The sequence below is a fragment of the Physeter macrocephalus genome, chromosome 9 (assembly GCF_002837175.3).
Source record: "Physeter macrocephalus isolate SW-GA chromosome 9, ASM283717v5, whole genome shotgun sequence".
Classification (NCBI taxonomy): Eukaryota; Metazoa; Chordata; class Mammalia; order Artiodactyla; family Physeteridae; genus Physeter; species Physeter macrocephalus.
The window spans coordinates 82,533,513-82,560,232 of record NC_041222.1 but is presented as its reverse complement, the minus strand read 5'-3'; the positions used below and the strand labels follow the sequence as shown (position 1 = coordinate 82,560,232).

Genomic DNA, 26,720 nt, shown 5'->3' with positions numbered 1-26,720 from the left:
TGGGCCTGCGCGTCCGGAGCCTGTGCTCTGCAACGGGAGAGGCCGCAGCAGAGGAAGGCCCGCAAACCACACACAAAAAAAAAAAAAAAAAAAAATTAACCTGGAGTATTTTTAAAGAAATTTAAAATTAACTTCAAATAGTTCTAGATATAAAGAAAAGTTACAGGGATAGTTCTTATATACTGCTTACCCAATTCCCATTATTAACATTTTATATTACTCTGGTACATTTGTCAAACCCAGTAACATTGATACATTATTAACTAAACACTAATTTTTCAGATTTCACTGGTTTTTCCCTAATGTTTTTGTATTCCAATGTCACATTCAGGATACCACATTACATTTAATTGTCATGTCTCTTTAGCTTCCACCGGTTTATGAGTTTCTCAGACCTTCCATGTTTTTGTTACCTTGACAGTTTTGAGGAGTACTTGTCAAGTAGGATATCCCTCAGTTTTGGCTTTCTGATAGCTCTATGTTTGCATTGCTGTTACAAGTTTTTTGTTGGAAGACCACAGAGATAAAATGTCATTCTCATCATATTGAAAGTATATGCTATCAACATGAATGATCACTGAAAAGGCTAATCCTGATCACCTGGTTGAGGTAGTGTCCCTAAACTTAAAAGCATCTATAGCAAGCATCATACATGCTACTTGGTAAAAATGTCTTTTATGCATTATTAGTCTGTCAAGTTGTATATAAAATAAGATCAGAATCCTTTTTATATGTTTTTGATTTTCATGTTAGGAACAATATAAATGCAGATTGGTTAAAAGTGATAACACCCAGAATAACACCCAGAAAAAGAGCCTCAAGCTGATTCAGTTCACAGTCCACATTTTTGGTTTTTAGTGTTTATTGAAGTATGAATGAATCATTGCCCTTTTCTGTGCTCCTCAGGACTTCGGGATTTTATTTGTCTTATTATCTCATCATGAGAGTGATGCCACACTCTTCTTACCTCTTAATTACTGGAGTTAAGACTGAGTAATGAAAGGACTGAAAGTTTGTCTGCATTTCATGAACCAGTTAACCCAGAGGTTATATTAACCCAGATAATGTCGGGAGATACAAAGAATGACCAGCCATGGTAACTAAGAAATCTACGATGATAGAAGAAATAAGTCAGGCTTGAGAGCAAAATGGGATATCAAAAACCAACTGCTGGTATACAGTTTCCGAAAAGCACTGATAAATTTTGTGGTACTAGTAAGATTTAAAAGGAATGGCCATGTTATAATTAGAAAGTTAAGTTTAGACATGTAGGCTATAGGTGGATGACATAATGAGATAGATGTAGGAGCAGATGGTGACTCCCAGATAATTGCTTAATAGTAAACTATGGAAAGATTATAGAGAAGCAAGAGTTACTAACGAAGCAAGAACATGGGCCATATGTTATTGCACACATACAATGTGTGTTGTGTTGGGAGGTGGAGATATTGAATAATATCCTCTGAGCTGAGAGGAATTTTGAGACCAAAAAGCGCAGTAGGCAGTTCCATACAGTGCAATTATGAAGTTTACTGTAGGTAACTTACAGGTAGAAAGGATAGGGTGGACGCAAAATCCAGAGACATTTGCAGCTGCACTGTGTACCACCGAAAGGGATACAGGGAAATTTAATGCAATCTGACTACCAAGTGAGAAACATGTCCACACAAACTGGAGCCAGCGGTTTTTCCTCCCCCCGGGGGGGGGGGTGTCTCATGACCATTAACCATCTGCATCAGTAAAAGGCATTCTTCTAGTTTTCATATCAGATGAAGGCACGGGTAAAATTTATAGGGAACTCATCTGACTTAGGAACATTCCTTGTGAGTTAGGCTAAAGCTCAGCCACATGGAAAAGGAAGGGGGTGGGACTGCGGGCCTAAGATGGAGCTGACAAAATGGAGTCAGTGTGGCTCAGCCACATATTTCATACCTAACATCTATATGACCTGCACAATCTTATCCACCATTCTTCTGCAAATACCCTAGGGCCAGATGTCAGGAGGTATCCTGCATGCCTATACCTCAACAGCAATATACACAACACCAAGTACAAAGGATCCCTGCTAGATAAAGGAGAATGCCTAACAGGACAGTTCCCCATTTGCCAGGAAAGGAGGTCAACCAACAGGTGAAGGTGTATGCAAAAGAAATGTCTCTACGTGGTTAGCGTTAGGTAGCAGTCCAGTCTCCATGTGCCAGGATCACCCCAGGTTTTGACTCTTTTCCTGGAGGAAAATACCAGACATTTTGTCCCTTTATTTCAGAAGTGAGCTGGGAGATATACGTGGGAACTTAAGTAGGAGCCCATAAGGGGAGCCCTACTTTAGTCCCCCATCTGGTTTCTGTGGGAGAGATCACCTTGGTTATGGCTGGGCCTTCATTTAGAAAGGTTGAGGAAATATTGATAGTATGCTGCAGGCTAGCCCTTCCCTCCAAGGTATAAGGATGCTAAGACACTTGGAAGGAGGATATCATTTAAGTCTCCAACCTAAGATAGTCTCCCCAGGTGGGAGGTCCTGTGGCACTCTTTTAAGACCTGCATCTCGCTGGATGAGTCTCAGTCCTCCTAAGACTTTTACCTTCAAGGCCGTAGCTTGCAGAGCAGGTGTAGTCGGTCTCTCACAAGCAGATGTGTGGCCTGTGGTGGGCTCAGTGTTTAACAGCCAGATGGCCTCTAATAGTCTTGGAGATCATCCCCTTAAAGACCCATCTGGAGAAAACTTCAATGTCTCTTTCAGTAACCCATTCACTCTTAATACCAACCCTGCAGCTGTGGGGTTATACGACAGATGAAAGGTTCATAAAATCTCACAGGCTTTAGCCCGTTCTTGTATGTCATGTCCAGTGAAATGGGTCCCTTGCTTGCTTTCTATGCAAGTGGGTGGTGCCCTGTAATACTTTCCAACTTGGCCAAACCCCTAATAGTTGTTACTTGATTTGCCCTTTTACTGGCAACAGTCTGTGTCAGCCCAATTACTGGGTCCACACAGGTCAATGCATACTTGTGTCCTTCTGTTAAGGGCAGGGGCAAATATCATCCACTTGCCATCTGGTCACTGGCCTGGTAGCTCATCCGATATGACCAAAGGTGTATCTCAGGGGTTGTCACTGCAGGTACAATGATGGAAGTTCCTATCTACTGCCTGTAGGTCACTGTATTTTAAAGGCAGGTGTAACCTTTTGGCTTCCTAAGTGGTACTGGGCCCTCGATGTCCTGACTTTCTATGAAGCCACTCCCACATCTGAGAGTCTGTGACCCTTCCAGAACAGCTGTCACCATGGCTAAGGCATCTGATTCGTGATTCTCAGGCAGTGTAGTTAGAGAATGTGCCGAGACATACCATATCATGATGGTGGCACCAGGTTGTGTGCACACATCCGTTTGTCTGTATCACTTCACAACAGGGGCCATCTCAAGATAGTCAAGCTTTCCTGATGCCATTGTGGCATCCATGGTCAGTCTCTCCTGTACAGCCCAGCTGTCTGTGGCTGTGTAGAGGGGCATAGACTTGTGAGTGATCACAATCCATACCACCCTCAGTTAATCCATGATTGCTGTGCTTAGTACCTTCTTCAAACCAAGTGATGTCAGAATCCAGGCAAACTGTTGAAGCATGTCAAGTGAGGGTATTGCCTCAACTGCTGCCATTGGTGAACCATGTCTCCAGAGGGAGGCATGGGGTCCTGGTTCCCTCTCTGACTTGGCTGAGAAGGGGAGCGATGGGTGATGTCTAAGGAGCCATGTCCGGATCTACATAAGACACTGGCCCAGGGAGAGCATGTAATTCTTCAGACAGCAGGCTTGAATTGTACACACTACGTTGTCACAGGTATGTGTGCCACTTTTGCAGTGCAATTACTTGGGCACAAGCACTTTTTGGTTTGGGGAATGTGTCCTTCATCCATCCACTTGATGGGAGGGAAGTTCCAACAGACTCTGGTAAGTCCATGATGAAGCTTTCTGTTTGCTGCAAGGCAGGTATATTGTTTTTCAATAGGACTATACCTCACTTGGGCTTTTGTAGATTCTGATGGAATCTACAAAAAAGGAACTAAAAACTAATAAGCTACAAGTTATTCTTAACTAATAAGTGAATAAAGTCTCTAGTATTAGCAAGTTAATCAAGGTTGAAGGGTAATAGCAAATGTCTCCCTATATACTAGTAGTTGTAATTTAAAATTGTAATTTAAAAATTACAATTTACAGTACCACTAAAAACTATCATATATTTATGTAAGTATATTTTGTAAATATGTAAGATATTTCTACTGAAAACTACAGAAAAAATTGCTGAGTAATTAAGACATAAATATTGAGATATACCATGTTTTTTGGTCAGAAGACTCAATATTAAGATTTCAAATCTCCCAAATTATATATTATTATATGTATATAATACATACATTCAGTCCCATCCAATGACTGTATTATATAATTTCATCCAGTCAAAATCCCAGGTGGCCCTTTCATAAAAATTGACAAGTTTATAGTAAAATTTGTATAGAAATGCAAAGGACCTAGATTGGTCAAAACTACTTTGAAATGAAAAATGAAATGAAAAGTAAAGTTAGAGAATTAACATGACCTGATTTTGAGGCTGCTTTTAAAGCTATAGTAATCAAGACAGTGTGGTATTTGTGTAAAGATAAACAAGTAGAACATGAAATAGAATTGAGTCCAGAAATAAGCCTGCACATATGTGGACAGCTATCTTTTTAAACTTTGGTCCCTACCTTGCACTATATTTAAAAATGAATTCAAAATAGGTCATAGATCTCAATGTAAAAACTAAAACTAAAAAATTTCTAGCAGAAAACAGATTTTTTTTCCTAATGTAAGGCAAACATGTCTTAGATATAATACCTAAAGAATAATACATAAAATAATTTAGAAACTGGACTTTGTCAAAATTATAAAGCCTCTGCTCTTCAAAAGACACTATTACATGAATGAAAAGCCACAGCCTAATAAAAATATTTTCAAAATTTATATCTGATAAAGGACTTGTATTCTTATAATATTAAGAAAATAACCCAATTTTTAAAAATATGGACAAAAGATTAGAAAAGATAATTCATTAAAGCAGATACACAGATAGGAAATAAGACTGTGAAAAGATGCATGTAAATATTAATTTTTAAGGAAAAGCAACCCCAAAGCTCAGTGACATATTACCGCATACCTATTTGAATGGCAGGGATTAAAAAGAATGACTATATTGACTGCTGAAAAAGTTGCACAGAAGCTGGAATTCTCATATATTGCTGATGTTAATTTTTAAATTAGTATATTTTCAAATTGGTAAATTTCAAAATGGTACAGTAGGGCCACTTTGAATTATCTTGGTAGTTTCCTAAGAAGATTAATATATGCCCACAATTTGTTCCAGACATTCCATTCCTAGGTACTTACCCAAGAGAAAAAAAAAAAAAAAAAAAAAGCATATCTATACAGAGACTTGTACATGAATATTCATAGCCATTTAATTTTTACTAGGAAAAACTGGAATGAACCCAAATGTCCATCAACTGGTGAATGTGAAAATTATGGTATATCCATAATATGTAATATGTCCATAATATGTAATAATGCAATGTACTACTGACCAGTAAATATGAATGGACTGATGATACAGCCTGCAACAGGATGAATCTCAAAATAATCACAGTGAGTGAAAGAAGCCAGATAAGCAAGAGTATGTAATCATGATTTTACTTATATAGAATGCCAGAAAATGCAAACAAATCTATAATGATAGAAAATTAGTCAATGATTTCCTGGTTTGGCTGGGAGGAATAGAAGAGAAGCATTGCCAAGGAAGGATTGCCTGGAAGATTTTGGGGGTGATGTATAGTTTTACGATCTCTATTTTTGGTGATAGTTTTTTGTGTTTATGCATATGTCAAATATCATCTGTACTGTACACTTCATATGCAGTTTGGTGTACATCTTTATACCTCAATTCTCTTTAGGAATGAGAGACTGATTGAAATTACTCATTGAACTCAACCTATGTTATTTTCTTTTCAAGGGCTTCAGACAAGATGGATGGGGTAAGGGGCAGTGGCAATCATAACTGTGATTGCTAAGTTGGCCCAAAGATCTATTTGAATTCAGTCAAAATGAAGATATGAAAAATCACTTTACTTAAGATAATTTCTCTTTTTAACTTCTAATGTAAACAATTATGGATATGCCCTTTCCCTCTCTTTTGCCTTTTGATCTTAGAAATTAGGCAATCTCTGAATATTAACCTTCATTAGAGTGGCAGGACAACGTCCTGTGAGGTCTGAACAAACTGTGGAACTTACCGCCTAGGTCTAATAACTTTCCCAGCTTCTTTCTCCTGGACACTGTCTGTGCTACCACACAGAGTCATTGCAGACATAGGGAAATTGATACTTCCTCTTAAAGCTATCAAGGGACTGAAGAAGAGAGAAATTGTCTCTTTTTTATAGATTGAAGTATAATTGATATATAACATTTTCAGATGTACAACATGATTCGATATTTGTATATATTGTGAAGTGATCACCACAATAAGTCTAGTTAACATCCATCACTGTTCATAGTTGTAAATTTTTTTCTTGTTTTGAAGACTTCTAAGATCCACTTGCTTGGCAACTTTCAAATATGCAATACGTATCCTCAACTATAGGCACCATGCTATAAATTATATCTTTATTAATTTCTCCCACCCTCCACCCCCTGTCTCTGGCAACTACCAATCTGTAGTCTATATCTATATGGTTAGTTTTTGTTTGGTTGTTTATTTTTTTAATTTTAAATTCTACATATAAGTGAGATCATAAGGTATTTGTCTTTCTCTGCCTCATTTATTTCACTTAGCCTAATGCTCTCAAGGTCCATCCATGTTGTTGCAAATGGCAAGATTTCATTCTTTTTATGACTGATAATATTCTATTGTGTGTATATATATTCTTTATCCATTCATCTATTGATGGACCTAGGCTACCTCCATATCTTGACTTTCTAAAATAATGCTGCAATGAACATGTTGGTGTATATATCTTTTCACGTTAGCATTTTTGTTTTCTTCAGATATATACCCAAAAGTGAAATTGCCTGATTATATGGTAGTTTAACTTTTAATTTTTTGAGGAACCTCTATGCTGTTTTCCATAGGGGCTGCACTAATTTACATTCTCACCAAGAGTGCACAAGTGTTCCCTTTTCTCCATAACCTCATCCATACTTATTATTATACTTCTTGTCTTTTGGATAATAGCCATTTTAACAGGTTTGAGATGGTGTTTCAGTATAGTTTGATTTGTATTTCCCTGATGATTAGTTATGTTGAGCATCTATTCATGTACCTGTGGGCCATCTGTATGATTTCTTTGGAAAAATGTCTATTAAAATCTGTGCATTTTTCCTTGAGATTGTTCTTTGGCTAAATAGTTGTATGAGTTCTTTATATATTTTGAATATTAACCCTGTATCAAATATATGATTTGTAATTATTTTGTCCCATTTAGTATGTTGCCTTTTCATTTTGTTAATGATTTCCTTAGCTGTGAAGTTTTTAGTTTTATGTAGTCCTATTTACTTATTTTTGCTTTTGTTGTATTTTCTTTTGGAGTCAGATCCAAAAAATCATTGCCAAGACTGAGCTCAAGGAGCTTAACACCTAAGTTTACATCTTTAGATTTATGGATTCAGATTTACATTCATTTCTTTAATCCATTTTTAGTTATTTTTGTGTATGGTGTAAGATAGTGGTCTAGTTACATTCTTTTGCATGGGGCTGTCCAGTTTTCCCAACACCATTTATTTATTTGATATTTCCTTTAAATTTTTTTTAAATTTATTTATTTTTAATTGAAGTATAGTTGATTTACAATATTATGTTAGTTTCAAGTGTACAGCACAGTGATACTGTATTTTTGCAGATTATATTACATTATAGGTTAGGACAAGATAATGGGTATAATTCCCTGTACTGTACAATGTATCCTTGTTGCTTATATATTTATATAGTAATTTGTATCTGTTAATCCCACATTCCTAATTTGTTCCTCCCTGTTTCCTTCTCCCTTTTAGTAACCGTAAGTTTGTTTTATACATCTGTGACTCTGTTTCTGTTTTGCATATACATTTATTTATACTGTTTTTTAGATTCCACATATAGTGATATTATACAGTATTTCTCTTTCTCTGTCTGACTTATTTCACTAAGCATAATATTCTCTAGGTCGATCCATGTTGCTGCACATGGCAGAATTTCATTCTTTTTATGGCTGAGTAATACTCCATTATATATATATATATATATATATATATATATATATATATATATTTCACATCTTCTTTATTTGTCTGTTGATGGGCACTTGGGTTGCTTCCATGTCTTCACTATTGTAAATATTGCTGCTATGAACATTGGGGTGCAAGTATCTTTTTGAATTCGTGTTTTCATTTTTTCTAGATATACACCAGGAGTGAAACTGCTGGATAATAAGGTAGTTCTATTTTTAGTTTTTTGTGAAAACTTCATAATGTTTTCCATAGAGCTAAACTGATTTACATTCCCAAAAAAGTGCACAAGGCTCCCTTTTCTCCACGTCCTCTCCAACATTTGTTATTTGTAGACTTTTTTTGTTTTAAACATCTTTATTGCAGTATAATTGCTTTACAATGTTGTGTTAGTTTCTGCTGTATAACAAAGTGAATCAGCTATACTTATACATGTATCCGCATATCCTCTCACTCTTGCGTCTCCCTCTCACCCTCCATATCCCACCCCTCTAAGTGGTCACAAAGCACCAAGATGATCTCCCTGTGCTATGCGGCTGCTTCCCAACTAGCTATCTATTTTACATTTGGTAGTGTATATATGTCAATGCCACTCTCTAACTTCATCCCAGCTTACCCTTCCCCTCCCTGTCTCCTCAAGTCCATTCTCTACATCTGTGTCTTTATTTCTCTCCTGCCCCTAGGTTCTTCAGAACCATTTTAATTTTTAGATATTATTAGATTCCATATATATGTTGTTAGCATACGGTATTTGTTTTTCTCTTTGCTCTGTATGACAGACTCTAGGTCCATTCATCTCACTACAAATAACTCAATTTCATTTCATTTTATAGCTGAGTAATAATCCATCATACATATGTGCCATATCTTCTTTATCCACTCATCTGTTGATGGACACTTAGGTTGCTTCCATGTCCTGGCTATTGTAAATAGTGCTGCAATGAACATTGGGTACATGACACTTTTTGAGTTATGTTTTTCTCAGGGTATATGCCCAATAGTGGAATTTCTGGGTCATATGATAGTTCTAATTTTAGTTTTTGAAGGAACCTCCATACTGTTCTCCATGTGGCTCTATCAATTTACATTCCTACTAACAGTGCAAGAGGGTTCCCTTTTCTCCACACCCTCTCCAGCATTTATTGTTTGTAGAATTTTTTGATGATGGCCATTCTGACCAGTGTGAGGTGATACCTCATTGTTATTTTGATTTGCATTTCTCTAGTGATTAGTGATGTTGAGCATCCTTTCATGTGTTTGTTGGCAAATCTATAGATCTTCTTTGGAGAAATGTCTGTTTAGAGCTTATGCCCATTTTTGGATTAGGTTTTTTGTTTTTTTGATATTGAGCTGCATGAGCTGCTTGTATATTTTGGAGATTAATCCTTTGTCAGTTGCTTCACTTGCAAATATTTTATCCCATTCTGAGGGATGTCTTTTTTTGTTTGCTTATGGTTTCCTTTGTTATGCAAAAGCTTTGAAGTTTCATTAGGTCCCATTTGTTTATTTTTGTTTTTATTTCCCTTTCTCTAGGAGGTATGTCAAAACCTTTATCAAAGATAAGATGACCATATGTGTGTGGGTTTATCTCTGGGCTTTCTATCATGTTGCATTGATCTATATTTCTGTTTTTCTGCTGGTACCATATTGTCTTGATTACTGTAGCTTTGTAGTATAGTCTGAAGTCAGGAGCCTGATTCCTCCAGCTCCGTTTTTCTTTCTCAAGATTGCTTTAGCTATTCAGGGTCTTTTGTGTATCCATGCAAATTGTGAAATTTTTTGCTCTAGTTCTGTGACAAATGCCATTGGTATTTTGATAGGGAGTGCATTGAATCTGTAGATTGCTTTGGGTATTATAGTCATTTTTACAATGTTTATTTTTCCAATCCAAGAACATGATATATCTCTCCATCTGTTTGAATCATCTTTAATTACTTTCATCAGTGTCTTATAGTTTTGTGCATACAGGTCTTTTGTCTCCTTAGGTAGGTTTATTCCTAGGTATTTTATTCTTTTTGTTGTAATGGTAAATGGGAGTGTTTCCTTAATATCTCTTTCAGATTTTTCATCATTAGTGTATAGGAATGCAAGAGATTTCTCTGCTTTAATTTATTATCCTGTTTACCAAATTCACTGATTAGCTCTACTAGTTTTCTGGTAGCATCTTTAGGATTCTCTATGTATAGTATCATGACGTATGCAAACAGTGACAGTTTTACTTCTTGTTTTCCAGTTTGGATTCCTTTTATTTCTTTTTCTTCTCTGACTGCTGTGGCTAAAACTTCCAAAACTATATTGAATAATAGTATTGAGAGTGGGCAACCTTGTCCTCTTCCTCATCTTAATGGAAATGCTTTCAATTTTTCACCATTGAAATTGATGTTGGCTGTGGGTTTGTCATATATGGCCTTTATTATGTTGAGGTAAGTTCCCTCTCTGCCTACTTTCTGTAGGGCTTTTATCACAAATCGGTGTTGAATTTTGTTGAAAGCTTTTTCTGCATCTATTTAGATTACCAGATGATTTTTATCCTCCCATTTGTTAATATTGTGTATCACATTGATTGATTTGCATATATTGAAGAATCCTTACATTCCTGGGATAAACCCCACTTGATTGTTGTTCATGATCCTTTTAATGTGGTGTTGGATTCTGTTTATTAGTATTTTATTGAGGATATTTGCATCTATGTTCATCAGTGATATTCGCCTGTAGTTTTCTTTTTTCTGTGTGACATCTTTGACTGGTTTTGGTATCAGGGTGTTGATGGCCTCATAGAATGATTTTGGGATTGTTCCTCCCTCTGCAGTGTTTTGGAAGATTTTGAGAAGGATAGGTTTTAGCTCTTCTCTAAATGTTTGATAGAATAGACCTGTGACACCATCTTGTCCTGGGGTTTTGTTTTTTGGAAGATTTTTAATCACAGTTTCAATTTCAATGATTGTGGTTTTTCTGTTTATATTTTCTATTTCTTCTGGGTTCAGTCTCAGAAGGTTGTGCTTTTCTAAGAATTTGTCCATTTCTTCCAGGTTGTCAATTTTATTGGCATATAATTGCTTGTAGTAATCTGTCATGATCCTTTGTATTTCTTCAGTGTCAGTTGTTACTTCTCCTTTTTCATTTCTAATTTTGTTGATTTGAGTATTCTCCCTTTTTTCCTTGAAGAGTCTGGCTAATCATTTATCAATTTTGTTTATCTTCTCAAAAAATCAGCTTTTAGGTTTATTGATCTTTGCTATTGTTTCCTTCATTTCTTTTTCATTTATTTCTTATCTTATCATTATGATTTCTTTTATTCTTCCATTGGGTTTATTTTATTCTTTCTCTAATTGCTTTAGGTGTAAGGTTAGGTTGTTTATTTCAGATTTTTCTTGTTTCTGAGTAGGGTTGTATTGCTATAAACTTCCCTCTTAGAACTGCTTTTGCTGCAACCCATAAGTTTTGGGTCATTGTTTTTTCATTGTCAGTTGTTTCCAGGTTTTTTTTTATTTCCTCTTTGATTTCTTCAGTGATCTCTTGGTTATTTAGAAGTGTATTGTTTAGCCTCCGTGTGTTTGTGTTTTTTCCAGTTTTTTTCCCTGTAATTGATATCTAGTCTCATATCGTTGTGATTGGAAAAGCTACTTGATAAGATTTCAATTTCCTTAAATTTACCAAGGTTTGATTTGTGGCCCAAGATATGATCTATCCTAGAGAATGTTCCATGAGCACTTGAGAAAAAAGTGTATTCTGTCATTTGTGGATGGAATGTCCTATAAATATCAATTAAGTCCATCTTGTTTAATGTGTCATTTAAAGCTTGTGTTTCCTTATTTATTTTCATTTTGAATGATCTGTCCATTGGTGAAAGTGGGGTGTTAAACTCCCCTACTATGATTGTTTTATGGTCAATTTCTCCTTTTATGGCTGTCAGCATTTGCCTTATGTACTGAGGTGCTCCTATGTTGGGTGCATAAATATTTACAATTGTTATATCTTCTTCTTGGATTGATCCCTTGATCATTAGGTAGTGTCCTTCTTTGTCTCTTGTAATAGTCTTTATTTTAAAGTCTATTTTGTCTGATATGAGAATTGCTACTCCAGCTTTCTTTTGATTTCCATTTGCATGGAATATCTTTTTCCATTCCCTCACTCTCAGTCTGTATGTGTCCCTAGGTCTGAAGTGGGTCTCTTGTAGACAGTCTATATATGGGTCTTGTTTTTTATCCATTCAGCCAGTCTATATCTTTTGGTTGGAGCATTTAATCCATTTACATTTAAAGGAAGTATCCATATGTATGTTGTTATTACCATTTTCTTAAATGTTTTGGGTTTGTTCTTGTAGGTCTTTTCCTTCTCTTGTGTTTCCTGCCTAGAGAAGTTCCTTTAGCATTTGTTGTAAAGCTGGTTTGGTGATGCTGAATTCTCTTAGCTTTTGCTTCTCTGTAAAGGTTTTAATTTCTCCATTGAATCTGATTGAGATCCTTGCTGGGTAGAATAATCTTGGTTGTAATTTTTTCCCTTTCATCACTTTAAATATAGCCTGCCACTCCCTTCTGGCTTGCAGAGTTACTGCTGAAAGATCAGCTGTTAACCTGATGGGGATCCCCTTGTATGTTATTTTTTGCTTTTCCCTTACTGCTTTTAATATTTTTTCTTTGTGTTTAATTTTTGATAGTTTGATTAATATGTGTCTTGTCTTGTTTCTCCTTGGATTTATCCTATGTGGAACTCTCTGCACTTCCTGGAATTGACTATTTCCTTTCCCATATTAGGGAAGTTTTCAGCTATAATCTCTTCAAATATTTTCTCTCTCTCTTTCTTTTTTCTCTTCTTCTTCTGGGACCCCTATAATTCGAATATTCGTGTACTTAATGCTGTCCCAGAAGTCTGTGAGACTGTCCTCAATTCTTTTCATTCTTTTTTCTTTATTCTTCTCTTCAGTTGTTGTTTCCACTGTTTTATCTTCCAGGTCACTTATCTGTTCCTCTGCCTCATTTATTCTGCTATTGATTCCTTCTAGAGAATTTTTAATGTCATTTATTGTGTTGTTCATCATTGTTTGCTCTTTAATTCTTCTAGGTCCTTGTTAAACATTTCTTGTATTTTCTCCATTCTATTTCCAAGATTTTGGATCATCTTTACTATCATTATTCTGAATTCTTTTTCAGGTAGACTGCCTATTTCTTCTTCATTTGTTTAGTCTGATGGCTTTTTACTTTGCTCCTTCATCTGCTGCCTATTTCTCTATCTTCTCATTTTGCTTTTCTTACTGTGTTTGTGGTCTCCTTTTCACACGCTGCACTTTCATAGTTCCCATTGTTTTTGGTGTCTGCTCCCAGTGGGTAAGGTTAGTTCAGTGGCTTGTGTAGGCTTCCTGATTTGGGGGAGACTGGTGCCTCTGTTGTGGTGGATGAAGCTGCATCTTGTCTTTCTGGTGGGCAGGGCCACATATGGTGGTGTGTTATGGGGTGTCTGTGAATTTATTATGATTTTAGGCAGCCTCTCTTCTAATGGGTGGGTTTCTGTTCCTGTCTTGCTAGTTGTTTGGCATGGGGTGTTGAGCTTTGGAGCTTGCTCATCATTGAGTTGAGCTGGATCTTAGTGTTGAGTGGAGATCTCTGGGAGAGCTCTTGCCAATTGATATTATGTGGGGCTGGGAAGTCTCTGGTGTCCAGTGTCCTGATCTCATCTCTCCCACCTCAGGGGCTCTGACCTGACACCTGGCTGGAGCACCAAGACTCTGTCAGCCACACGGCCAGGTACGTGGGGGAGTTTCTAGCCTTTTGGGAAGTCTGAGGTCTTCTGCCAGTGTTCAGCAGGTGTTCTGTAGGAGTTGTTCCACATGTCATTGTATTTTTGATATATTTGTGGGGAGGAAGATGATCTCCACGTTTTTCTCCTCTGCTGTATTGAAGGTCCTTGCCTATTTGTAGACTTTTTGATGATAGCCATTCTGACAAATGTGGAGTGAATCTCATTATAGTTTTGATTTTCATTTCTCTAATAATTAGTGATATTGAGCATCTTTTCATGTGTCTATTGCCATCTGTATGTCTTTTTTGGAGATGTCAGTTCAGGACTTCTACCCATTTTTTGATTTGGTTGTTTTTTTGATATTGTATTGTATGACCTGTTTATCTATTTTTCATTTTAACCTCTTGTCAGCTGCATTATTTGTAAATATTTCCTCCCATTCCATAAGTTGTCCTTTCATTTTATCAATGGTTTCCTTTGCTGTACAAAGCTTTTAAGTTTAATTAGGTCTGATTTGTTTATTTTTTCTTTTCTTTATTTTGCTTTAGGAGACAGATTCAAAAAAATATTGTCACAATTTATGTCAAAGAGTGTTCTGCCTATGTTCTCTTCTAGGAGTTTTACAGTGTCAGGTCTTTATTCCAATTTGAGTTTATTTTTGTATATGGTGTTAGAGACTGTTCTAATTTCATTCTTTTACATGTAGTTGTCCAGTTTTCCCAACACCACTTCTTGAAGAGACTCTCTTCTCCATTGCATATTCTTGACTCCTTTGTCATAGATTAATGGACCATAGGTGTGTGTGTATTTCTAACTGTCGATTCCATTACCTTGATCTATGTGTCTGTCTTTGTGCTAGTACCATTCTGTTTTGATTACTGTAGTTCTGCAGTATAGTCTGAAGTCTGGAAGGGTTATACCTCCAGCTTTGTTCTTTTTTCTGAGGATTGCTTTGGCAATGCAGAATCTTTTGTGTTTCCATATAAATTTTGAGATATATTTGTCCTAGTTTTGTGAAAACTGTCCTGGGTGTTTTGATAGGGATTGCTTTAAATTGCTTTGGGTAGTATGGCCATTTTCATAACATTAATTCTTCCAGTCCAAGAACATAGGATATCTTTCCATTTATTTGAATCATCTTTAATTTCATTCATCAGTGTTTTATATTCTTCAAAGTCTAGGTCTTTCACCTTCTTGGTTAAGTGTATTCCTGGATTTTTTTTTTTTGGTTGCAATTTTAAACAGGATTTTTTAAAAAAACTTTCTCTTTCTGATACAGTAAGTCCCCTAGATATGAATCTTCAAGTTGCAACTTTCAAAGATGTGAACATGCATTCACATGTCCAATCATGTAAGTTAGTTCATGTGTCTAGTGTACATTGTCACGTGTATGCATCCTCTACAAGTAGTTGTGATTTTGTGTACTGTACTGTAAGACTAAAAATGTTATGGGGTGGGATAGGAAAGTGGGAGGCAGACACAAGAGGGAGGGGATATGGGGATATATGTATGCATATGGCTGATTCACTTTGTTGTGCAGTGGAAACTAGCACAACATTGTGAAGCAATTACATGCTAATAAGTATGTTTAAAAAATAAATAAAAGAACTGACACTAAAAAGAAATCTTTACTTTTGTGTTTGTTTTTTATGTATTATTTTTGTGAAAATTATTATAAACCTATTACAGTACAGTACTATATAGCCAATTGTGTTAGTGGGGTACATAGGCTAACATTGTTGGACTTATGAACAAATAGGACTTAACGAATGTGCTCTCAGAATGAAACTCATTATTATGTAGGGGATTTGCTGTATTTCATTATTAGTGTATAGAAACACAATAGATTTCTCTGTATTAATATTGTATCCTGCAACCTTGCTGAAGTCATTTATTACTTCTGACAGTTTCAAGGTGGACAGATACTCTCTATATAGAGTATCATGTCATCTGCAAATAGTGACAGTTTACCTTTCACTTTCAGTTTAGATAACTTTTAATTTCTTTTTCTTGCCTGACTTCTGTGGCTAGAACTTCCAATACTATGTTAAATAGAAGTGGTGAGAGGGGGCACCCTTGTCTTGTTCCTGAGTTTGCAGGAAAGCTTTCAGCTTTTCATGGTTGAGTGTTACATTGGCTGTGGGTTTGTCATAAATGGCCTTTATTATGTTGATATATGTTCCCTCTATATCCACTTTGCTGAGAGTTTTATTATGAATGGATGTTAAATTTTATCAAATGCTTTTTCTGTGTCTATTGAGATGATGATGTGGTGTTTGTCTTTTCTTCTGTTAATGTGGTATATCACATTGATTGATTTACATATGTTGAACCATCCTTGTGACTCTGGAATGAATACAAATTGATCATGGTATATGATCCTTTTTACGTATTGTTGGATTTTGTTTGCTAATATTTTGTTGAGGATTTTTGCATCTATATTCATCAGTGATATTGGCCTGTAATTTTCTTTTTTTGTAGTACCTTTTTCTGGTTTTGGTATCAGGGTGATGGTGGCTTCATAAGATGAATTTGAGAGTGTTCCTTCCTCCTCAATCTTCTGGAATAGTTTGAGATGGATCAGTATAAGTTTTTCTTTATATGTTCAGTAGAATTCCCCTGTGAAGCCATCTGGTCCTGGACTTTTGTTTGCTGGGAGTCTTTCTTTTTAATTACAGATTTAATTTCACTTATAGTGATAGGTCTGTTTAAATTGTCTGTTTCTTCTTGACTCAGTGTTGGCAGGCTGTATGTTTCTAGAAATTTGTCTGTTTCCTCTAGGTTGTCCGGTTTGTTGGCATATAACTGTTCTTAGTGTTCCCGTATGGTTTTTTGTATCTCTGTGGTATTGGTTGTTATTTCTGCTCTTTCATATCTAAGTCCTCTCTTTTCTTCTTGGTGAGCCTGGCTAAAGGTTTATTGATTTTGTTTATCTATTTTAAAAAACAGCTTTTGGTTTCAATGATCTTTTCTATTGTTTTTCTTTAAACTCTATTTATTTCGTCTCTGATCTATATTATTTCCCTCCTTCTGCTGACTTTGGACTTTGTTTGTTCTTCTTTTTCCAAATTTGTCTGTTTCTTCTAGGTTGTCCAATTTGTTGGCATAAAGCTGTTCATAGTATTCTCTTATGATTTTCTGTATCTCTGTGGTATCAGTTGTTATTTCTGCTCTTTCATTTCTTATTTTGTTTATTTGTGTCCTTTGTCTTTTCTTGGTGAGCCTGGCCAAAGATTTTATCAATTTTATTTATCTTTTCAAAAAACCAGCTCTTGGTTTAATTGGTCATTTCTAATTTTTTAAAAATCTCTATTTTATTTATTTCCTTTCTGATCTTTATTATTTCCTTCCTCTTGCTGACTTTGAGGTTTGTTTGCTCATTTTCGAATTCTTTTATGTGGTAAGTAAGATTATTTGAGATTTTTCTTGTTTCTTGTTGGAGGCCTGTATTACTATGAATTCCCCTCTTAGAACTGCTTTTGCTGCATTCCACAGGTTTTGGAGTGTTGTGCTTCTATTTTCACTTCCTTCAAGGTATTTTCTGATTTCCTCTTTGATTTCCTCATTGATCCATTGGTTTTCTTAGTAGCATGTCATTTAGACTCCATGTGTTTGTTCTTTTCCTTTTTTTGTGTGTGTGTGTAGTCGATTTCTGGTTTTATACCATTGTGGTCAGAAAAAGTGCTTGGTATAATTTCTATCCTCTTAAATTTGTTGAGACTTGTTTTGTGACTTAGTATGTGATCTATACTGGAGAGCGTTCTATTCTTACTTGAAAAAAAATGTGCATTCTCCCTTTTCTGGTTGTAGTGTCCTGTAGGTATCTATTAAGTTCAACTTGTCTATTGTGTCCTTTAGGACCTTGGTTGCTTTATTGATTTTCTGTCTGGATGATCTTTCCATTGATATAAGTGGGGTGTTAAAGTCTCCTACTATTGTTGTATTACTGTCAATTTCTCCCTTCACTTCTGATCAACACCTTTCTTTAAGGTACTTTTCTTTTTCTAGTGTATATTCTTGGCTCCTTTCTTATAAGTTATTTGACCATAGATATGTGGATTTATTTCTGTGCTCTCTATTCTGTTCCACTGATATATGTGCCTGTTTTTATGGCAATACCACTTTGTTTTGATTACTATAGCTTGGTAATATAGTTTGAAGTTGGGAAGTTTGATGCCTCCAACTTTGTTTTTCTTTCTCAAGATTGTTTTGGCTATCTTGGGTCATTTGTGATTCCATACAAGTTTTAGGATTGTTTGTCTATATCTGTAAAAAAGTCCATGGGAATTTTGATAGGGATTGCATTGAATCTGTGGATTGTTTTTGGTATTATAGACCTTTTAACAACATTAATTCTTCCAATCCATGAGCATGGACTATCTTTCCATTTATTCATGTCTTTTTCAATTTCTTTCATCAATGTCCTAATTTTCAGCATACAATCTTTCACCTCCTTGGTTAAATTTATTCTTAGGTAATTTATTTATTTTGGTGCAATTGTAAATGGGATTGTTTTGTTAATTTCTCTTTCTGATAGTTTGTTTCTAGTGTACAGAAAAGGAACATATTTTTGTATATTGATCTTGTGTCTGCAACTTTACTAAATTCATTTATTAGTTCTAACAATTATTTTGGTGGTGAAATTGTGTCTTAGTAATGAAGGATTCACTAAAATGGACATACAGTCTCAAAAACAGGTATTGAATTATTGTTTACCTGTGTCTGGTGAATGTTTCTTCTAGAGCCAGTCTTCTTTATTATTCCTAATCTAGAGATTTACTTTGAGCCACTTTTTTTATTTTTTATTGCTAATGGTATTTATTTTTTATTGCTAATGGCCATAAACTATGGAACTATGCAAGTAACTAATGGGCCAATTGCAAAAATCTCCAGATACCTCCTTATTTTAATCATATATTGGAAAGACACATAGGGGTGAGTTACAATTCTTCCTGAGGCAAAATTTTTCTCCAACTGTGAACCTGTGAAACCAAACAAGTTATGTGCTTTAAAAACATAATATTGAAACAGGCATAGGGTGGGCATTCCCATTCCAAAAGGGAGAAACAGGAAAGAAGGATGGGGTGATATGTCCCAATCAAATCCAAAATCTAGGAAGGCAAACTCCATGAGTGTTAAGGCTCTAGAATAATCTTCTTTGGCTTAATACTCTGCTTCCCAGGCCCACTGAGGTAGCAATATTACCCTCACAGCTGGCTGGGCACTGCCCACATCAAAGCTCTCTGCAGTGGCTCCACCCATGCCATGGCTTTCTGCTGGGGCCTTGTCCATGCCATGGCTCTGCCAAGTGGTGATACTGCTAATAGCACTTCAGGCCCCCCCCCCCCACTTTCATGCCTTTGTTTGGAGGCCATCTGCTCTGTTGAAACCTAAGCAGTGGCCCCAGTTTTCTCTGAAATACTTTTTTGGTCCTTTTTCCCCTTTTATTAAGTGTAGCACACATTCACAACCTTCCTTCCTTCCATCCTGTTTTTTCTGTTTCCTTAAGTCCCAGTTTGCAGTGTTTCTGCTAGTATAATCCCATCTCTATTCCTGGATTCAGCTGAGTTGGCTGATTAACTCCATGGTTCACACCCACACTAATCTCCTTATCAATTATCTGCCAAAACCTTAATTTTCTCTTAGAAGAGCTTTCTCATTTTTTGTAAATTAGATAGGATGAGAATTTTCCAGATTTTAAAATTTTGGTTCCTTTTTGCTTAAAGTTTGTCTTCATTCATCTCTCTCCTCTCACATTTTACTATAAGCAGTCAGGGAAAACCAAACCACTCCTTTAATACTTTGCTTAGAAATCTCCTCAGCTAAATATTCAATTTCACCACAAGCAAGTTCTACCTTCCACAAAACCCTAGAACATAAACATAATTCAGCCAAGCTTCTTGCCACTTGTTAACAAGCATATTCCTTTCTGCATCATCCAATAACATGTTTTTCATTTACATCTAAGACCTCATCAGAATATCTTTTACTGTCCATTTCTACCAACATTCTGTACACATTTATTTATGTATTCACTAAAAATATGAAAGTTTTCACTACAGCTCTCCTCTTTTTTTTTTCTGAGCACTCAGCAGAATTGTCTTTAAAAGTCCCTTCATGGCAATATCAAAAAATTCTAGCACAGACTTCAAAACTCTTCCAGCCTCTGCCCATTAATTAGCCTGTTTCAAAGGCACTTCCACATTTTTAGGTATTTGTTGTAGTACCATCCCACTTTTTGGTACTGACTTCTGAGTTAGTTTGGGCTACCTAAACAGAATACCATAGACTAGTTGGTTTAAAAAACATAAATTTGTTTCTCACAGTTCTGAAGGCTAGAACTCCAAGATCAAGGTGTTAGCTGATCTGACATCTGGTGACAACCCACCTCCTAGCTTGTAGATGTCAATCTTCTTGTTGTACACTCACATGGCAAAGACCAGAGAGAGAGAAAACAAGCTCTGTCATGTCTCTTCTTATAAGGACATTAATCTCATTCATGAGGCTCCACATGTTTGACCTAATTATCTCCCAAACACCCTGACAACCTAATACCATCACTTTGTGGGTTAGGATTTCAACATATAAATTTGGGGGGATGAGTACACAAACATTCCATCCATAGTACTTCCCAAAAGTCTAATTAAGCAACTTGGTTGTATTGTTGAAGATATCAGCCTTCTGCAAATTGCATTTAAGATGCCAAGAATAGAAGGCTTTGGCCATAGGACCTGGCTGGAAAATATTGGCCCCACTGGACTGTACTCAAGTTTCTCTTCAATGTAACCAAAGAATTGTTTAGAATGGTTCTTACATAGGAAAATCTTGGGAATGTTTGATGCATATGAGAAATTATTATTGTTCCTCTGCTGGTAAAAACAGGAAATTGTTGGAACAAGTAATTGGATTATTGGGATCTATGAACTAACATAGAATGAATGATTCTTGGTATGAGTAAGCTTAGTTTCTTTCCAAGTAAGAAAGCAACCCCATTCCCCAAACTCCATCACATGTCCTTAAAACATGCCAACAATCTGGATGTCTACTGTCCAAATGGGGATTGTTTCTCTTGAATTCTCTGTATCTAATTTGGAACAGCAAGATATAGGCCATTTTTATTATATTCTGCATTTACATCCTGATTTCTTAACTTCCTAGTCTCCTAATTCTATATTTTCTAAAATAAGTAACCACATTCTCCTCTAAGCTATGGTAGTTAATCTAAGAAGCTACTTATCCTAGATGTGCTGATACCAATAGAGTTTTTTGTATCATTTTTTTTTTTCTTTTTGCTTGTGGGCACTGTTTTCAATGGCTTGACTTTTGAAACTTGTATTGATTTTATACCTTTAAGAGACTTTTTCTGTATTTGTATATATCATATATTATACTTTAATATACCATATATTATGTTTTTGAAGTCATATGAACTTAAATAATTGAATCACCAGAATTGCAGTGGTGTCTAGTATGTTGTGTGTTAAAGCAGGCTTAATGTCTTTCTAAGAGAGAGCCTCAGAGACCTGAGGACATTTATCCATGCAGAACCCCATGAAGTCTGAATATATGAATTTGTCATACTCTCAAAAATAATCCTGTACAGGATACCCTGTTAAGGGGACAAGGGACCTCCATGTACTTTTTTGAAACTTCATGTGAATCTATAATTACTTCAAAATAAAAAGTTTAAAGAAGAACTCTCAAAAGAAATATGCTGATAAGCGTGAGACTCAATAAGTTTGGAACATTCATCAGAAATATGCTGATTAAGCTTTCTGTGGTTGCCCTTGTTTGTTACTTACCTTGATTCAAAATCCACCTCATGCCAATTATGACAACTAACATATCAGTTACATAGTTTATTGGACAGTAAAATTAACATTTGAGAGATATTCAATATAAGATGAACAATAGCATTTTTATATTCTTAGCTTATCTGAAAAAATAATTTTTGAGGGCTAGTTGAAGATGTGGAAAGAGAGGTGTACTTGAAAGTAAATGCTTTCATCTGTCACCTCTGTTTCTGCTTCCTGTGGGCACAATGAAGAAGCAATCAATGAAGAATTTGAAAGAGCATGTATCCCAGTTCTATGTATCTGTCTCCTCCCATTGATGTGCAGTTCCTCCGCTATTATAAATCAAGTGTCAATGGACCCAATAGATGGACCAGTTACTAAGCTTCTATTCTTCCCCAGTGATCTATTCTGTTTATCATGACATCTACATCATGCTGTCTCGGTGACTAGTTTTATGAATCTTGATTGGTAGTATGGCAAGTATGGCAATTCCTCCCATCTTCTTATTTTTTTTTTAATTCTACAGAGGATTTAAAAAAACTATTCTTGGACCTTTGCCTTCTATATAAAGGTAATAATTAGTTGTCAATGTACTCAGGAAACCTAGTGGAAATTTTGTGGAAAAATGCACTGAATACATATATTAATGTGAGAATCAAAATGCTTACCCATAGTAAATTATTGCTTTATGAACCTAGAATAAATTTTCATTTAGCTCTACAAATTGCCATGTTTCTTGCTCACATTGATGGGTCAAGGGAATCAATAAATTACATCTGTCTTTCTTATTGAAGTACTTGAGAAGTTTAAGAGAAAACAAGGGAGAAAAAGTGAAGATCAAATCCTCATCTTCTAATTAAATGGCATGTGAAAGACAGGCTTTACATGATTGTCATGTCACAACAGACATTCCACTAACTACTCCTACAGGGTTTCTAAGGTTTTCTATGGACATCTGAGACCCACATAAGACTCCAGGGGAAAGAGTTATAGGCATCCAGAGATGTGTGCTCTCTGGAGATTTCAGAGGCACTCTGAGACTGTGAGGCTAACTACGTAAATGGAATGGTGTTCAGGAGGTGAATTTTCTCCTGTTCCCTTGGTTAATAACAACTGGGAACATTTATATAGGATGTGTATCAACAACCATCAGTATACTTTATACCTATTCTATCAATAAATCATTAATTGATTGTATCATTAGTACCCAGGATACACTTATGATATTAGAAATACTATTATTTATATTTTAGAAATGATGAAACACTTTAAAAATATCTTGGAGAACAATAATTAGTTTTTTGAGGTGCGGGTATCCAAACTCATAGCTCTGGCCCCAAAGCCTGCATTTTTCCCCCAGTGACCCTCAGAGTCTGGGAAGAAAAATACAGCATCTAGTTTAGAAAGACTCTGTGTTTGGTGGAGGCTAAAGGAGGAATAAGAGGATGAAGGGTTCTTAAGTTCCCTTTACTATGACTGGACCAATATGAGGTCCACTTTGTTCCTGGACATTCCTGCCAACTGTTAACCAGATTGCTCAAGGGAACAGGCACAGCCTGGGCATCAAGGGCAATGCTCCCCTTGGCTGCATTTTTTGTATCATCTAAATTGCTCAGAGGAGCCCTCTTTCCCATATACCTCCTGACATCTTACAATGGGGAAAAGATTTCTGACGTTGTTTCCTTCTCCCATATTTTCTTCTCTTCTGTACTAAAAATGCACATATCCTTAAATAATACTATTTTGTATTTTGGAAAGTACTGAAACTCTTTGGGAAATGTGCTTGAGAATGCATTCTTCTGTCACTTGCCTCCTTTTTCTTCAGATTCCAGGTGTGATAGTCTTATTCTGTATGTTATTCATTTCCTCTGCTGTATGGTATTCTAATGTAGGCATATCCATAGATTATCAACTGTCAGGTTATTTATTTACTTATATGTTTATTTTTTGTCATATAAAGAGGGATGCCATAAGCTTTCTTGTACAAAATGGCCAAAAATATCCCTCTGCAATAAATGTGTCTATTGTCAGTTATTTTATTTTGTTTCAATTAAGCATAGAATTTGAGCGAGTATGGAGTGTCTGGGGAAAGTGTGTTAAGGCAATGGAGGGAGCATACAGGTGAATGCTAACTATCATAGCAGACAGAAGTCATGCCTGTTCTATACATGTCTCTATGGACACATCCCAGAAAGTTTCTCTGGGGTGTTTATTTAAGGATGAGCAGGGTAAAAAGGAATATTTATTATCTGTTGCTTGTAACACTACAGGGAAAGAAGAGTACAGCCATTTTAGAAAAGGACATAGGGAACAGCATAGGCAAGTGGGCTTGACAGGCCCAGTAAAACAAAATGCCTAAAGGCTTGGCCTTCTGAGACAATAATCAGAGACCCACAGGAGTAAAAGATTAGCTCTCGTTCTGTTCCATGGACGTATGTACATAATTTCCAAAGGAAAAAAGTGGGAGTATAAATCCACCACACAGCTGAATTACTGAACTCCCAGTTCCCTGAAAGATATATGATCAGACTGTAAGAGAAATGTGTGAGATCGCCAAACAAGGATTTCAGTGTAGATTTTGACTTTATCAAATGAAGTTGAAGGAACAAGTTATAGTTAAAGTTTGAATAGAAGAGCCTGCCATTGTTCCACATCTGATTGTTGCTGTTTACATTCCTTTATTGAGCCTACATCTTCATAAGCTTTTTGACAGGTATATGTTGAACACTTCTGTTTCATGGTCAAGACAGGATCAGAGACCATGGATACTGACAACTGATTTGTCTGTTTTCTTCTGTCTTTTTCCATGACTATATCTACTGCCTCATCTTGATTTACAAGCAAAACCTAGAAAACCTACAAAAATAAGTGTTTTGTGGTTTATCTAGGAATAATATAGAAAATATTGCTGTTATTTTTGGTGAAGAAAATCAATTTTGTATAGTTTATTTCAACCTAAATAAAATGTGAATTTTGTTTAAAAAAAAAAGATATAGATGAAGGCCTGACACACATTCCTAAGGTGTTTTTGAAAGAAGCAGACCCCCACCAGATGAAAATTGCTAACTGCAAGCACGTAGGCCCCAGATCAGTTGAAACCAGAAGATTGATGATACTTGAAACTTCACCTTGATGCCAACCAATCTGAGAATTGAGTACAACTGATCAAGCACCATATGGCACCCTTCCTCACCCTTCCTTTAAACCCCTTCCCTGAAAGTCCTCAGGGAGTTGGTACTATTTTATGCCTCCTCCCTTGTGCACAGACTATCCTTCTAATAAAAATTTTGCTTGCCTAAGAACCTTGTTGGGGGCGATATTCTTTTCTATGGTATTGCTGTCCAAGAATCTGAAGAGGACCTGGAAACACTGTTCACTTAATGGCTTAAAACCACACAAATTTATTATGTCACAGTTTCTTTGGCTCATAAGTCTAGACACAGTTTAGCTGGGCCATCTGTAAGACTACAATTAAGGTGCTGGCCAGGGCATATGTTTTGTCTGAAGGCTCAAATTGGGAAAAGATTAAATTTCAAGCTCACATAGTTTTTGTTGCTAGAATTCACTTCCTTGTGGAAGTGAATTCAATTTCTTCCTGGCTGTTTGCCAAAGGCTGTCCTCAGCTGCTTGCCACTATTGGCCTATCAACAAGGTTGCTGAATTCATCAAAGTCTCTTCGTAAGACTGAGGTCACAATCCTATGTAATGGTCATGGAAGTAATATCACATCACACTTGCAATGTTATCTAGGTTAAAAACAGATGTAAGTTCCACTTCCACTCAAAGGGAGGAAACCACACAGGTTTGTGAACAACATGAGGCAGGGATCATGGAGACTACCTAAGAATCTGTCTGCCACAAGGGTTTTTATTTTGTTTTTGTTTTTTGTTTTTTGTTTATCAGTTTCTAGCAATGTATAAGGTTTTGCTTTGTTCAACAGCTTCTCAAAATTTAGAATTGTCAGAATTTGCCAAATTGTTGGGTAGGTAATGCTACCTCATTTTAATTTTAAAAATTAGAAATACAGTGATTAGAAAATTAGAAATACAAATATTTGCCTTTTTGATAAATTACCAACTTCTGTCTTCCACTTCGTGTTATATTTGTTTGAGTGTCTTTCTCAATGATATTAGAAATTCGTTATATTTTCTGAGTATTCATTGTGGCATCTGGAACATTGCAAATACTTTCTGCCAGTCTGAAGCTCACATCATCATTTTGTTGTTTTCTTTAGGGAAGACATTTTCCCTTTCTCTGGAAAGATGTGGAAGAGTTCAATTATCCCCTCCTATTGGGATTTATTTTCAGACAATATTCACGATGAAATTCTCATATATTTTACCAAATGACTGAAATATTTGTGTGTTTTTTTTAAGTCTTTAATTCCTCTGGGATAACTTTATTGTAAAGTGTAAAGTATATATCATAGTGTTTCCATGTGGATATCTGTTTGGTCTACTTCTGTTAAAATATTCATCTTTCTAAATTGCTCTGCTATACAACCTCTCTCAGTTTTTTCTTTTCAATTTCATTAGGTTATTTATCTCTACCTTGCCAATATAAAACTGTCTTTATTTTTGTCATAAATTTTAATATCCAGTAATGTTTCTTTATATAATTACTGTATGAGTGTTTCTTGTGGGTTTTTGGGGTGGGGGAGGGAGATTTGTTCTATGATAAGTCTTCCATCAGAGTATTAAAATCCTCAGGAAATCTCAGTGTATGAAGATCCTCAGGAAATAGTCCAGGTTTTTGCTGGAATCATACTGATAATTTGGGTAGAATGGACTTTTTGAAAATGATTTTTGTCTCTTCATATTGACACTTGTAGTATGAATCTCCATTTATTTACTTTCTTTTTCTCTTTTATGAATAAATTCACCTTTAAAATGGTGAGACAGTGGTATC

At 35.8% G+C, this 26,720-nt stretch overlaps 1 long non-coding RNA gene across 1 annotated transcript in view; it reads left to right on the top strand.

Annotated features, from left to right (window-relative positions):
- The first annotated feature begins 13,726 nt into the window (after nucleotides 1–13,726).
- The window catches only part of LOC114486899 (uncharacterized), a 72,258-nt gene continuing 59,264 nt past the window's right edge, over nucleotides 13,727–26,720 (top strand). The window contains exon 1 of the long non-coding RNA XR_008618265.1: nucleotides 13,727–14,021. This is a non-coding gene — a long non-coding RNA (uncharacterized lncRNA). The remainder of the gene's footprint in view (nucleotides 14,022–26,720) is intronic.